The sequence below is a fragment of the Phaethon aethereus genome (assembly GCF_964289735.1).
Source record: "Phaethon aethereus genome assembly, chromosome: 5".
NCBI lineage: Eukaryota > Metazoa > Chordata > Aves > Phaethontiformes > Phaethontidae > Phaethon > Phaethon aethereus.
In genome coordinates this window covers 5,754,171-5,768,940 of record NC_138579.1, presented here as the reverse complement: position 1 = coordinate 5,768,940, position 14,770 = coordinate 5,754,171, and positions in this window count along the sequence as shown.

Here is a 14,770-nt window from a genome sequence, read left to right as displayed (position 1 = left end):
AACGTGCAGACTACCTGCCTCCTACTGGGTTTTAAATGAATTCTTCAAAAAAGCATACATAAAGTCTTCTGTAATACTCAAGGTCCAAAATTCTCCCCCAAAACTGCCTTCAAGAGTTCACGTCTTGTTCGTACTTTCAGCATCAGTCATATAATAATAAAGATTATTTTGAAACCAAAGCAACTGATTATCCCCTGAATTTCTTTTAAGAGACTGATCTCTTCTGCCATTAAAACCAAAGTTTTGTTTTCTGTTTCAGCTGTCTGATCCAGAAGAGAAAATGAAGATTCGATACCAAAGGATTCAGCTTTCTCAGCAGCTTCTTAGAATATATTGTGCATTGTAGTTGATTTTAACCCCAGCCCTGACAGTCCTGCTTGCCTTCATGACAGAGGCAGTAGATCACAGGAGGAACCTCGTACCACACTGCGTAGCTGCTCTGATTTTCTCCCAAAGGCCAAGAAACTTTGAATGGGCAGAAAAACATTCAAGTGGTTTCGATATACTTTCATAGCATGCCCATGTCGAGCTTATTTGCAGTAAAGAAAATGTAATTAGGGTATGGCTCCCTCTGACAGAGTATCTCCTGGCTTCAGAGGTTGGAAACTAAAATTCTGCCTGTCCTACATAACATTCCCCTTTTCATGCAGCCATAACCCCACCTGTGATGTGAAATACAAGGTTTTCAGCTCTTAGTTGATTAAATACTGTTGCACACCTTCTGTGTGGAGGTGGAACATCATTTTAAGTAGTTGGGTGGGGTTTCTGTGCTGTGCTAGATGCATAAAGTGTATGGTTTTTAATCTATAGCTCAAGTAGTCAACTGCTTGCAAAAAAATGTCACTGACAGTTGCGGGTTTTATGCAAGTGCCGGCATTAAATAGCATTATTTAAATTTGCTTCTAAATACTTGTTTGATAAGTAGGGATATGTATGATTTATTCATATCACAATTTACTGAAACATGCTAGCTGGTGGGGTTTTTTTCTAATTTATACCCTACTGTCACTCTGTTTTTATATATGTTAGTTGAAAAAGATTTGCCCGACATAAATAAGAACAATTACAGAATTACAGAGCAGGATTACTTCTGAAGGGAAAAAAAAATAACCATGGTTTGTATTCTCAGTGGCTATGCTATTTGACTTCATCATTAAGAAAAGTATTCAGAGCGTCTAAAGGGTGAAGAGTGGAGGAGTGTGTTTTCTTTTTGATATGATAGCTGCATTCAAGTTATTCTTCCCTTTACAATAGATTTTACCTAGCTTTATCTTCATAGGAAGCTGCTTTCAGTCGAAAAGCAGAAGTGAATAGGAGTGTCATGACATAGGATTAACAGTACAACCGGATAGTAAATCAAATGTTTGAGATGAAAAAATGTAGAATGTGACATGCATCAGGAGAATGAACCGGCAGCGTTTCGCCGAGACGAGTGAACAGATAATGTATAATTATCTGCAGAGGTTCTTGAGACCTGGACTTGAATTCAACTTCCAGAAACACACAGCCCATTTTAACCAGTCAATCTCTGTAATGAATCTAATCACAATGTAAAACATTCCCAGGAACTGTGGGCCTTACGGAGCGCTAATTACAGATGAAACTAGCCTAAGCCTTTAAAAAAAAAAAAAGGCAGCATAAAGAAGGAGAAGCACAGTGCTTCAGCTGGACCTGCGAGTCCAGTTCAGGGCGAGCAACGCAAGTAAAAGCAAGATCCAACAAGTGCCAAAATTAAAGAATGAGCAAAATTAAGATTTAAAGTCTTGTATATTGTATTATTTGACAAATGCTTAATAGCCTTAGAGTAACGAGGAACGGTAACCGCTTGTTCTGATCAGCAATGTCTATCAGAAAACACGTATTGCCATCAGATTCTTCTGCAACATGGCACTACTATCACAGCAATGAACCTACACCAAAGATAAATGCATTTGATCCTGCTATACGATTTGAATGCATTTGCGAGTCTGTACTTGCGGTTTTAAATTCACTGTAGAGAGCAACTTGCAGTATTTTAACGGGCTCTAATCTCTCTGGTTTCAGTTTGAGACCAAGAGGCATTTCATATCATCAGCAGTGGATTTATATTGTATGCTTAGAAAATAGAAATGGATTTCCAGGGGGTTTAATTTATCAATATCTAGTCTTTATGGGAAACATTAGTTTGCATAGGAAAAGGGGTTAAAAGAAGGTTTAAATTATGTCTCTAATATTTCCTGAAAACTTTGTACAAAAATATTCTATGCCACAAAAGCCCATTAAATATTCAAACTTTAATATACATTCCTCAGTAACAAATGTACAGTTAGATAACACATAAAGAATTATGAATGACTAATTATATTTTGCATATTTACAGCAAAGACAATTAGCAAATAGCTTTTATATGCAAAATAAATGAAAAAGTAATTAAGATGCACTAACTAGAGCAGCAATATCAAGTCTGTTGTCTTGTGATTCATTCCTAACAAACATAATAATTATGCATTCATTGTCATATAATTAAAACAGTTCTGTCCTTTAGAAAACTGGTTATTTACTGTATAATAACCTGAAGAGTGGCAGAAGTTCCTCATAATGGTGAGAAGGATAATTAAATATTTCTTCCTGGTGTCTGCTCACTCAATTGAGTTTATTATCTTAAACTTGTGCAAGAAAACATTTCCTCTACAGTTCCAAAAGCTCACCCATTCACCACTGGGAAAGTTATGCCTTTGACATGCCCCGCTCCCAAGCCAGCTATCCAAACCTCCATGGGCACTGCCAAAATGGGCACAATATTAAAATCCATCCCAGGATGAGAAAGCTCAGGGGTCCAGCCTAGGGACGATGGGGACACTCTGGTTAGAGCCTGGGGGTCCCTTCTCCTCCGTGCTATGACCTTGGTTGAACTTCTTCAGTGCCAGGACCGAACACGGCCACATGTTTGGGCTTGTGCATGGAGAATATCCCCCAAGACGAGCGCGTGGGTGAAAATACGTCCTTGTAGGACCAGGGGCTCACTCGTCTCACACCGCAGCTCCCCAGCTGTAACACAGGCATCGCCCCACCTCTGCTCTCTGTCTTTCCCTATTCCCTTCATTTCCCAGCTCTTATTATATCTCAACGAAACGTAATAAATCATCCAGTCTCAACCAGAACCCTTAATCACTACCAAACAGAACAGTAATATCCAGTACTGTAAGCCGCCTTTATAATACTAATATCATCAAGCACTTTTTGTTTGGTCTCAAAATTCTGTTTTCCTATAAACCTCAACTGCAAACCCTGCCGAGCGGCAGTGGAAGAAAAACAATGTAATTGCTTGGCTGCACGTACGGCTGGCCTGGATCAGTAATCGGATTTCAAGGGACTCAATAGGTAAGGAGCAGGGCAGAGGCAGCCAGGTTCACCTACACAAGCTGGGTCGGACGGACTTAGCTCGTGCTGCCGGACAGACTTCGTCCTCCTCCACGAGCCCTTGACATCAGTTCTTGCTCCCATCCCAGCCATTCGCCTCCCACGAAGGGAAGGGACAGCCATTCCTTTTAACATTTCTCTACCAGACAGTCTTCCCTTTCGCTATGTGGGCAAAACCAGCCATGTTTTGCTGGTGGAAGGAGAATCCCCGGGACTGGAGGGGTCTGTGCGGGGGGACACAGTAAGACCGGAGATGTCCCCGTGGGCAGAGGAGGACCCAGGACCAGCCTCGCACAGCCCCATGCAGGGGGATCCAGGGCGGCTTTTGTTGCCTCCAGTCCCCATCACCTCACCCCCACCGCCAGGAGTATTTGGGGTACCCCGATATTTGCCCCGAAGGGAACGGGTCAGCTAGCCCCCGCTGCCACACGCACAGAAGGACAGACAGGAAAGGGCCGCAGCTCCCAGACGCGCTGGTGCCCGCCGCCAGGCAAGGGGTTTTTGCACAGATTTCTTAATTCTCCAGTGGGGGGAAAAAATAGAGTCCCTTTGGGCTTTGTTACACAATTCGTTTACTCAGACTTTCTCATCTGCTCGTTTCAGCATCAGGAATGCAGCGGGACTTCTCCTGACCTAAAGGGAGGGACCCCCCGGGTACACCCCTGCAGCACGATGTATTTCTTTTAAGAGAATTAAGCATCCTATGACAGTCAAGTCCCAAGGGGACCCTCACCCCATTTCTAACTCAGCACTTAGTGTTTAGAACCAAAAAAGGGGACGAGTCGTATTTTCTGTTGAATCCTACAGAGCAGATCTCTGCTGCTGCAGAAATTTCAGTGTCTTTAGGCCACACTTAACACTCGGTAAGGCTGAACTGTTGCTCAGGTGGATTTCTCAACGGCTTTGTCTTTCTCTTTTACGCCCTTTGAACTCATCTTAAGAACGATTTGTACTTCTGATGAGCAACCAGGGTTTACTCACTTCTTGCATAGCCAATACCTAACCCATTGCTTGAGTCGGATAAGGATGGAGGGGAAATAGATGTAAGTATAGGCAATTTGGCTGTGATCCCTTTGAGATCCTGACCCATTTTCCCGGTCCTGCAAACTACTGCATATGGAGGAAAGGGGAGCATTAGCCATCCTACAGGGTGCACTAGCCATCCTATGGGGAGTATTAGCCATCCTACAGGGACCGGGAGCTCCCTAGAGCCTACGAGGTGTCAGGATATAGCGGTTCTGCGCCTGGCTCTGCGCAGGGCTGTCAGGATGACAGACTTAACCTCCCTCTGTCCCTGTTTACCCAAAGTAAGAAGATTGTAAGGCTTAGTTAATGTTTGTAAGTGCCTCAGGGTTCTTATATGATAGGCGCTATGTACATGCAAGCGTATTATAATACTTGTCATAGAAGAATTAATAAACCATAATCTATTAATTTAAAGGTAGCAGACCCTCGTGCATGATAGCATTTCTAGCTGCTTTTTTACAGGCACCCAGAAAATGACAATTAAGTTAAAATCAGGTTAAAGAAAAAGAATGCAGTCAATCACTACTGGATACTGAGTTAGTAAATACCAATTATATAAAGTGAGTCACTGAGAAGAACTTTGGTAAAGTCGGGTGTTAGGTAAAGGACACTTGGAAAGACAGATGTGACACATGCATTCATTTCGGAAGTTATACCGCTCTTTTTGGAAGCTTGACTTTTCCTTTGGGCGTTTCTATTTTCTGCATGCCCTCTCAAAATATTGGGGATCCCAGCAGCAGAAGGGCACAAAACCAGAAGGATGGCCCTTTTGCCTCAAAACTTTGATGGAAGACAATGTAAACCCCCAGGAAAGAACCAGAAAGAACCCCTATGACCTTATCTGAAATCAGGGTGAGAATTAAAAGCCCTTTAACCATTCCTCAACACGGAGGCACCCGGGTGTTTTAAGTACTGGGAGAAGGTAAAGTCTACGCAAAGCAGGGTGGGCAGGCTCGCAATGTAACCGTAGCTGCTCATAGACCCTTTAAATGAGGATAGCACTGAGGTAATACTGGCTTCAAGGAGTAGGATGGACTAAGATCTGCCTGTGGCCCAGATTCAGGAAGGCGGTGATGTAGAAGCAGAGCTTCAAGTGCTGGAGGATCCCGTGGAGAGCTCTGGGACCTCTCTGGTGCTTAGAGAGGCATGTGCATGTGCTTAAAGACGTTCTCAAACGGGAGTCAAGAGCCATCAATAAGACACGAGCGCTCACATTTCATGTGTTTCGCACAAGCAGTCCAAACCCAGCAACAAGCTCCCCTGAAAGCAGAGCTACTGAAATTAAAATGCACCCTCTACTTCAGCAATGAGCTGTTGCACCTGAAGCAAAGAAGATGCGGCAAAGCCAGCTCCGTATTTCAGTTTTTTCTTTAACCTGACACGGAAAACTGGCTTCTACCTTTCCAAGGTGCTGCCCACCCTGCATTTCTCCTTCTGCTGCAGAAGTCGCCCTTGGCCGCATCCTCCTGGGCAGAACCTCAGCACAGCAATGGGCCAGCAGCTGGGCTTTACCCCCGGTACAGGTATATCTTTACATATATCTTTATATATTTACACCCGGTACAGGTGTCCCTACTTATGGGTAGGAATAAGAGGCCATTGGTAAAAGAACAAAATGAGCTCTTTCTCTCTGCGTAAAAGAAAGAGACCAAATAAAATTCCAGCAGCTACGAGCTGGTGACATTATACCGTCATAATCCCGAAATGAGCACTGATTCTGAAGAAGTCGCTTCTTCAAACTTTAACGCAACAATTAAGTATTCCATTGTCATGGCTCAATTAAATGGTATGGCCTGAGAAAATTGGGGATTGTAAAGTGAGGATGGAATGTGCTTTGATCCTCTTTCCAGGGTTATTGTTTCATTAATAAATGAACATGTCATTTGTCTCACCAGAGGGAGCTCCTGCCCTCCAGGCTTTTTCCCTTTTTTGTTCAGGTTTTATAAAGATGAATTTCCAGTGCTCTGAAATACCATGGATTAGTAGTTAAGCCTGACAGCACTTCGGGGAGTAGTGGGCTTAAAGTGCCTCACACAGGTCTCCAAAGCACTTGTTTACTAATAGAGGAAATCAGCGACCGTCTGCAGCTGCTGATATCGCATTACCATTTGGAAAGACAGTAGCTGAGATAACAAATCACACAGTTTTAATAATTACTCCTGCATTCCAGTTTTTTGTTTCCTGCGTAACGGCAAAGGCTGGATTTCTTCCAAATAAACAGATAAAAACAGTATGGAACTTTTATCTTTTAATGATAATGACAACACATCATGTTTCACTAAAAGTTTCCTGCTGAATTTTTTTCTGATTTCTAGAGTTTCAATAAAATGTAATTATACTTTATAATTCCGCTCTTTTAATCTTCACTTCAAAAACTATTCACAGTTAGCAAGTTTGCTAGGCACGGAGAGGGGGTGAGGACTTCCCCCACATCGGGCTGTTCATAAATTCTGTCTGGGGGTAAACCTGTCATTGAAACGGCACAAACTGAGCTGCTTTGCATTCAAATTAATACCTAGTTTAATTTGAATATAAAATAGCTCCATTTATGTGGCTATTAAGAAAAAGTAACAAAACCATTTGGCAATGAACGGATGTTTAAGATAGAACACGCTTGCAACCTATTTCTTTTCCGTTCTTGGGGGGGGGTTTCTTCTTTTTTAATCCTTTGGATACTTTGGTATCAGGATGTTTTCGTTATCGATAGATAAGGATTTAAAACAAAACAACACCTATAAAATCCGAATGGAAATCAAAAAGTTCCCATGATCCCAATGCTGAATTAGACTTCACGGGTTTTGTTTGAGTACATCTTCCCATCTTGTCCTTTGCTATGCTCAGAGAAAAGCCAGCGATTTCATTAGCGACTTTTCCTGCTAAATAATTTCATAGGCTTGTTTAGGAGAGCAGAGAAGAGGAACACCGCAATTATACCTTCCTCTTCCAACTCAAAATGTCCCGACTTAAAGGTAAGGTAAACTTTTCTCACAGCTTTTAGTTTGCTTACCATCAGCCCATGTTCCACTGGGTGATTAAAGAAAGCTTTTTTAAAGCATTACTTCAGAATGATCTTAATTGGTGCAAGGTTGAGCCCTTTCTAGGAGGGGAGGGAAAAGGTTGAATAGCCTTTTCAAGTCACATGAAAGTTTCTAGGATGAATGTACGATAATTAGATTAATAAGTAGCTTAATTTATCACAGCTAAGGATTTCAACAGCCACACATTACAGCAAGAAAAAAAAGATTAGCGTGATTCCAGTTTGTAAAAAATTGTACTGAAACTTGATTAACCTTAAATACAAAGTGCCTTTCTTTTTGTGTGTAAATTCAGTAGTTGGGGGGGGGAAAAAACACTAAAATAATCAGAAAAGTCCTGTTCCGTTCCTTTATGTTCACTAGCTAATGAGAGACATCGGGGTTGTACAAAACAACTTTTCCCTGTGAGGTTATTCTACCTAGAACATGGATTTAAATGAAATCTGCAATCCCTACCACTGTTGTGGACCCTAAAGCTCTGTGTGAGGTGAGAGATTAACTTATGCAGGGGTTAACAATATCTCCAGCATCAGCCATTTTCATTTTCAAATAAAAGAAACATGAAAATAAGCGCGATATATATTGTAGTGCAATGGAAAGTTGTATTCACCTTGGTCCCAGCAATGACAAAGGAGTGAACAGGAGCCCGCGTGCCGGGGCGAGGTATGGAAAACAACTGTAGCCGAAGCTGACGCGCAGCGCGCAATGACCGGCGGCAATGAGCCATGCGATGCTCGCTCGCGCCGAGCACGACGTCTCCACCACGGCATCGTCTCGACAGCGCTCTCCGTCGTCAGCCTAAAATCAAACCTGGCAAACGGGGGAACAGAGCAGCCTCTCGGTGCGAAAACCCTCGTTCGGTGAGGGGAGATTCACGTAAAATACTGCCAGACCGTCCAGCTTTCCCCTCGCCTCCGTCTCTGCTTCCCTGCAGGACAATCCCTTGAAGGGGAGTGAAAGCTGCAGCGCTTTTTGATGTTGCTGCCCGCCGCCGACGTTGCTTTCGTTATTTATCAGCGCTAACGTCAGATTGCATTAATCTAACTCCTTAACACCGGTATCACGGCGGACGAAAACTCCCGGTGCTCTTTTTTTAAGGCGGCTGGCACTGGGGCCAGCAAAGCCCACGGAAGGGTCTGGACGACAGCGGTGTGGTTCCTGTCAACGCTCAACAGCCGCCGTCATTTTGAGGAGGCCTAATGCAAACCCAGCGGTAGCGAGATGCGAGATGCTGGGTTTGTCACTCCCTGTCCTGAATCTCCTTTGAAAGGGGATGATAAGAGGGATGATAAGGGGAAGGTTGGTTTATACTTAGAGGAAACCACAAAAGAAATTACTCAGAGCCTAAAAAAAAAAAAAAAATCAAAAAAAAATTAAAGCGCATGATGAAATGAGAAAGGAGGACGGTTTCTTTTAATTTTATCTCGCACTTAAGAGATGAGTAAGAGTGTTAATGAAAGGGAGTGTAATTATAGCCCCGATAGTGCATATTGCACACGCCTTAACGTCTGAAAGGTTAACTCTGGCAAAGAGAGATCATACAAATCAAAGTGGCTGAGGGCACTCATGCATCGGCCTGTTTGATAAGATTGATAACTGTAACCAGTAGCTTAGGAGAATCGATTTCCACTGCTGGGGATCTCTCTGGATGCTCTCATCTTTTCTTCTGTTTATATGAAAGTGAAGCTTTAAAGCTGTTTTATCATCTAATGGAGAATATGACACACAGTTACAAACAGAATCTTTTTTTAATCTCGGAATGGAAAATCTAAGCGGGGCAGCGATTTGTTTTAATTATGTATATTGAACAAATTTGAAGAGATGAGAAGAAACTTGTTTTTCAGCCCACTGAACCCAAGTACTTGCCTGTAATCTAAAATGGATATCTAATTATTGTCTAACATTATTTATTTAGGAGGCGTTATGACCTCTAATTTGCCTTTAAATGATTAATTTAGTGTTTAAATAAAGCTCCTTTTATTTAATAATGTTTTCTTTAACCAATCTTCACTAATGTCAATAAACTCTTTGTTTAACCTTCTTAAAGGAAACATTTTCTCAGCTCCGAGACAATTATGAATTACCAAAACCCGTATAGAAAAATGAGCTAAGTAATTATCTAATATTATTGCAGTGTGCTTAAGAAGAGAATATTCCACACCAATAACATAAAGTGGGAGAGAAGAGACAGGCTTTTCTAAATATTGAGCATTTTAAGCAGTCTGCCTCTTTTTGAGGTGATAAGGCAGCACAGAAATATCCAAAAATACTAACAGCTTGGCTAAATAAACTCCTCCACTTCTATCAGCACCCTTAAGTGGTGCTTGGTTCAGGTCTCGGGCACAAACCGAGCAGCACAAATATCCCCACTCCATATGGAGAGAGACGGTCAGATGAAATGCGGGTGCCCTTGTCCTGTCCCCAGTCCTCAGCAAGGCACCCGCACCCATGGCGAGGGTGACTTTGAACCGCCACGGGGCTCCCTCCAGGTCTAGGACTGGCTCAGACGTGGGGCAAGGGAGCACCAGTCACTGACCCAAAACTCTGCTCCAGACCTTTGGCTATTTCCTAAAGCTGACTCTCATATAGATACAATGGCACATATATATTACTTTATAGTGTATACTGGCCACTGATTTTGAAAGCGAGAGCTTTTGGGAGTCCAAGTGTGACTGCTATATATTAACTATTGAGCACCGTTTCTACATAATAAATTATGGTTGTGATAATGCATATGCTTTCTCGGTCTTGCTTAGATCCTCCGTACTTTGCTCTGAAGTACAGCTGGGAAGATCACAGGAAGAAATAGGCAGCACAAACAAATGCAAATTGTTGTCCAAGAGGCCAGAAATTGGTGGGAGGTAAGTAGTGGAGGAGAAGGAGGAGAGGCAGAGCTTCCAGCAGGAGCCAGATGAAACAGAAAAGCCAGGAGTGGGAGAAAGTGGTGAGAAGGAACAAGGAGAGAGACTTTAGAGGCTGCAAAAAAATCCAAGGAATCAGGATCACAGAGGTTGAGGTTGGCAGGGTCATCCAACAGCAGCACAGGCAGGGCCAGCAGCTTACCCAAGGCGTGTCCAACATGGTTTTGAGTATCTCCACAGATTGCAGACTACACAGCCACCCTGGGCAGCCTGATCCAGTGGCCAACCACCCTCATGGCAAAAACAGGTTTTCATATGTTCAGATGGAGTTTTCTGTGCTCATGCATGGGATGAGGTCCCAGTTTTAGGCTTGTCTTATTATTGACCCAAAAGCTCACTGTGGGCACCAAGGAATGTCCCCCACAAGTGAACACACGATAGGTTCATTGTTAGAGTGGGAGCAAAGCCTGAAGCTGCTCAGGAGTGGTGGGAGAGCACTGGGATGGAAATGCCTATCTCCTGAAGATGTGGTCTGGACAAATGTCCTAAGTGGGAGAGGAAAGGTTGGATAGACGGGCCACGAACTGGGAAGGGGAAAAAAATGCAGCAAGCTCTCAGAAGAGAGCAACAAATGTTAAGAGAAGGTGTGAGTCCCAACTGAGCATTAGTAGCAGAGCTACAGGAGACACCGTCTAAGAAATGCACGGCCTTCCTTTAACCACACTGGTTACTGTCTGGAGCTCAAGTGATGGAGGTCTGAACAAGAGCTGTGACAACCTGGGAAATGTGCTGCCCTTATCATAGGCAGAGTTGAAAGGGCCCTCACATTCAAAGCTGTACTCTTGTACAGCAAGAGCAGCAGCAGAGCATGGGGGTTTTCTGTGCAATTACTCCTTCCAGGTCCTGTTGAAGATCCCAGGCAGAAGAGAGGGAGAAAGTGCCCAGATTTGAATGAGGAGGTCTGAGCGACTGTGAAGGGCAGCATGAAAGCCACAGCATTGCAGATGTACTGGGAAAAGGAAAAGAAGGAAAACGGGTGGGTACTAACCACTGATAGGAGCTCCCGGGCGTGAGAAAGGAGAAGGGAAGGCTGGGGAGGGAGTCTGGTGATCGAAAGGCTGTACCTAAATGGATCCATGAACACAGAGGGGGAATTAAGAACATGTTTAACTGTGCAATTCTTACTTAGGGGCTCTTGCAAGAATTGCAACTGTGCAATTCTTACTTAGTCAGTTTGAGGAGGCAGGTACCTGGCTCCAGGGGTCAGATCATGGCTCCAAGCTGGTGGTCAGGTACACAGAGATGTGTGCTGGCACTAACCTGGGGCCCAGGAGGAGCAAGGCTGGTGTGGCTCCAAGCTCAGCTGCTATTAGATGCCTTTCATAGCGTCTTGCTCTTCCTCTGCTTTTTGGAAGAGTGGGAGCCTGGGAATGATACAGTGAGATTGGGACACACAACCAGGAGACTGAGGGGTCCCCCAGGGGCATCAGCACTGCTGCTCCCCAACACCTGAAAACACCCAGTACGTCCCTGCTCCACTCAGTTTCTCCCTTCCCTGACACAAAAGATTCCCCTTCGGCTTCTTTCTTTTTTCAAAACTGGCAAAGAACTTTTGACTATTTATTTTCTGAAGTTTTGATATTATAGTTTCAATTTTTTTTCCCAATCATATGGGCTAAGACCTCTTCTAAGTTATAGATGTCTAAAACAAGCAAAATCTCTAATCCCTGATCCTTAGTTCTTTGCAGCCCACATCTAGGATGACACATTGGGATGGCCAATTTGCAACCAATTTGGTAGGAGGAATATCCATGCCCGGCTTAGCCCTTCTCTCCCGCCTTGTCCCTGTCCCCTGAAAACTCAGAATATCTGAGGCCACACAACAACAGAGTCCAGCTGATGCCCTCAGTAAAACCGGGAGTCTCTTTTAACACTCACCCACAAGCTGCCCTCTGTGTAAGTGATGATTTGTGTCCACAAAATTAACAAGAGGGACCTGGGAGACCCTGAAACTCCCTTCCAAAGCGAACGGAGTTTGGACAAGCTGCCGCCATGTCATCCCCTCATTGCTGGACCAGCACATATGGAGTGAAGATTGGAATCCTGCCTTCAACTTTGCCCCTGGTTCTCCATGTGGGCTTCTCTTCCCAGGGAATGCATTTGTGCCCACCAGGCCAGATGTTCAAAGAGGGACAAGACTCCCAACAGCCCCTATGTGAAAGGTGAACAAAAGGATGGTGAGCAGCTACGTGTCTTAAAATCTTCAGGCTCAGACTACAACCCACCGTGAATTGTTGCCCTCTAACATGTGACAGAAAGCAAAGCATAATCTCAGACAGGTTACGGGTAGATGGACAGATGTGGCTGCCCTCAGGCAGCTTGAGGACTCGCCATCCCCTTTCTGAACACAGCATGTTAAAGAAGGACCTTCTTTTAAATAGCCGTTTACCTTCAGGCTGCTAACTCCATGCGTGGCCAGCTGCTCAGTAAGGGTCAAGTGCTTGGTTAAAAGGTCCTGCCCCACCTTCAGCGCAGCACGGACAAGTCCCTCAGGACTTGCTTGGCAGTGCAACAACATACGGAGCTGACCCACAATACCCACTGGAGTCTTCCTAACACTAGAAGCTGACATGGCTTGCCCCAGAAGACATGGGAGGAATTTTCCCAAGAAACACCCAAAAACCTCTGCTGTGATATACAGGAGACAAGTCCTCTCTGTCAGCCTATGTGCAAACCTCAAATAGGGGTAGGACCTTTTTTATAATTATTTAAAAAACATGGCATTGTGACTTTTTTTGAATCCCAGAGAAGTAAGAATAAAGTGAAGGATTTCTTGCATCCACCACCTCTTTAGACAGGATTCGCACTGCACTCGCGGTTACTAGAGAGCCTTACTAACCTAAAAAAAATAAAAATTTACAAATCTAATTAAAATAAACACTGCTGGTTAGCAAAAATTGTATTTTGCTTTTTCACTTCTGCTTGCTTTCAATCAGCCCCACAAAATTCCCCCTGCCTGCATGGACAGGAATAGGTAATATTGTTTGATGAATGAATAAAATATCAGGTAGGAAGTGTCTTGTTTGTCTGTGTCTTCATTATCTCCTTCCCCGTCCTGCTGAGTTAGTGCATGGACTGTGTGTCTGGACCAGTGTGTTGTTCTTTACTGGTCAGTCACTGTTTGGTTTGTACCGACTGGGAGCCCTGGACATAGGTTAAGATCGAAGGTGTTCAATGCTGTACAAATAACAAATAAAAAGATAATCCCTCCAGAATAAGTTCAGAGTTTTGCCAGATTCTGTTTTTCCCTGGATGTCTTTCCTTGCTACAGCCTTCATACAAATTTTAAATTTGAAACAGGGAATAGTTCAGATGATAAATCATAATTTTTCTCTTTTTCCCTTTTGTAATTACTTAAAATGACAACATTGTGGATTTTTCTCTGGGGCTGCAAACTCATTTAGATTATGTTGGTCATCTTTTACAGTGAAGTGCAAAATTTGGAGCTGTTCTGCGGAGGGGGGAAAAAGCCAATTCCAGCCACAGGAGAGGAAAAGTTGATAGAAAATTTCAAAACAGAAGGCTTTTTTGAAAGACATGCAACACCCCTTAAGAGTTGTAACCACTTTCACTGGAAGAGGTGTGCAAGGATCCTTCCTTTCAATTCCCCGTTTATTCTCTCCTTTTCTAGCAAAGGCAGGTAATCTCAGCTTACTTACCAGCATCTCATTTCCAACTCACAAGAAACGCCTCGAAGTCAGAAAAAAATACTCTCCTTCAGACTGTTTTTGTTTTGCTCTCGTGTTTATTTTCATCTTAACATTAATTGCCCCATAATGTCTGCTTGGTTTTATCAATTAGCCTTTGCAGTGGGAAAATATTTTAGCGCCTAATACAGCGTAATGATTTTTTTCCCTATTTGCCAAGGGGGTTATTAATAAATGTCCCCACTGGGGTTACAACTCTGGTGCTCTGGTGTTTGCTTTAGGGGAAATGAGGGATTGGAGGAAAATCCTAACCAAACGGAGCTATAATTAGAGCGAAAGCAGCGGCAATTAGATGTTCAACGACACCCACGGCACTCGGGAACAAACCTCCCCTCGACACGGGCAGGGGCGGCAGCAGAAACTCTGCCACTGCAAAAAGGGGAAAGCTCTTGGTTTTCCTGCTTCCCCAGGTGTTGCATCAAAGGGCTGCACCGTCTGCTCAGCGTTTTTCTCCAAGGAGGAAGGTTTTTGGGGGTGGAGGAGTTCTGGCCAGGCAAAGCCAACAGCAGACTCCTCCGAGCTGGGATTTCACCCTGATCTCTGGCTCCTCACTATTTATTTAGCCTGAACCGCTGCCACCCGTGCTGCCGGGCTCTCTGGTGAGCTGCCAGCCCAGCAGGCCCTTCAAACGACACACCTCGGTGCACATCGGACATCCACGCTATTTCCCACGGAGTCCTCT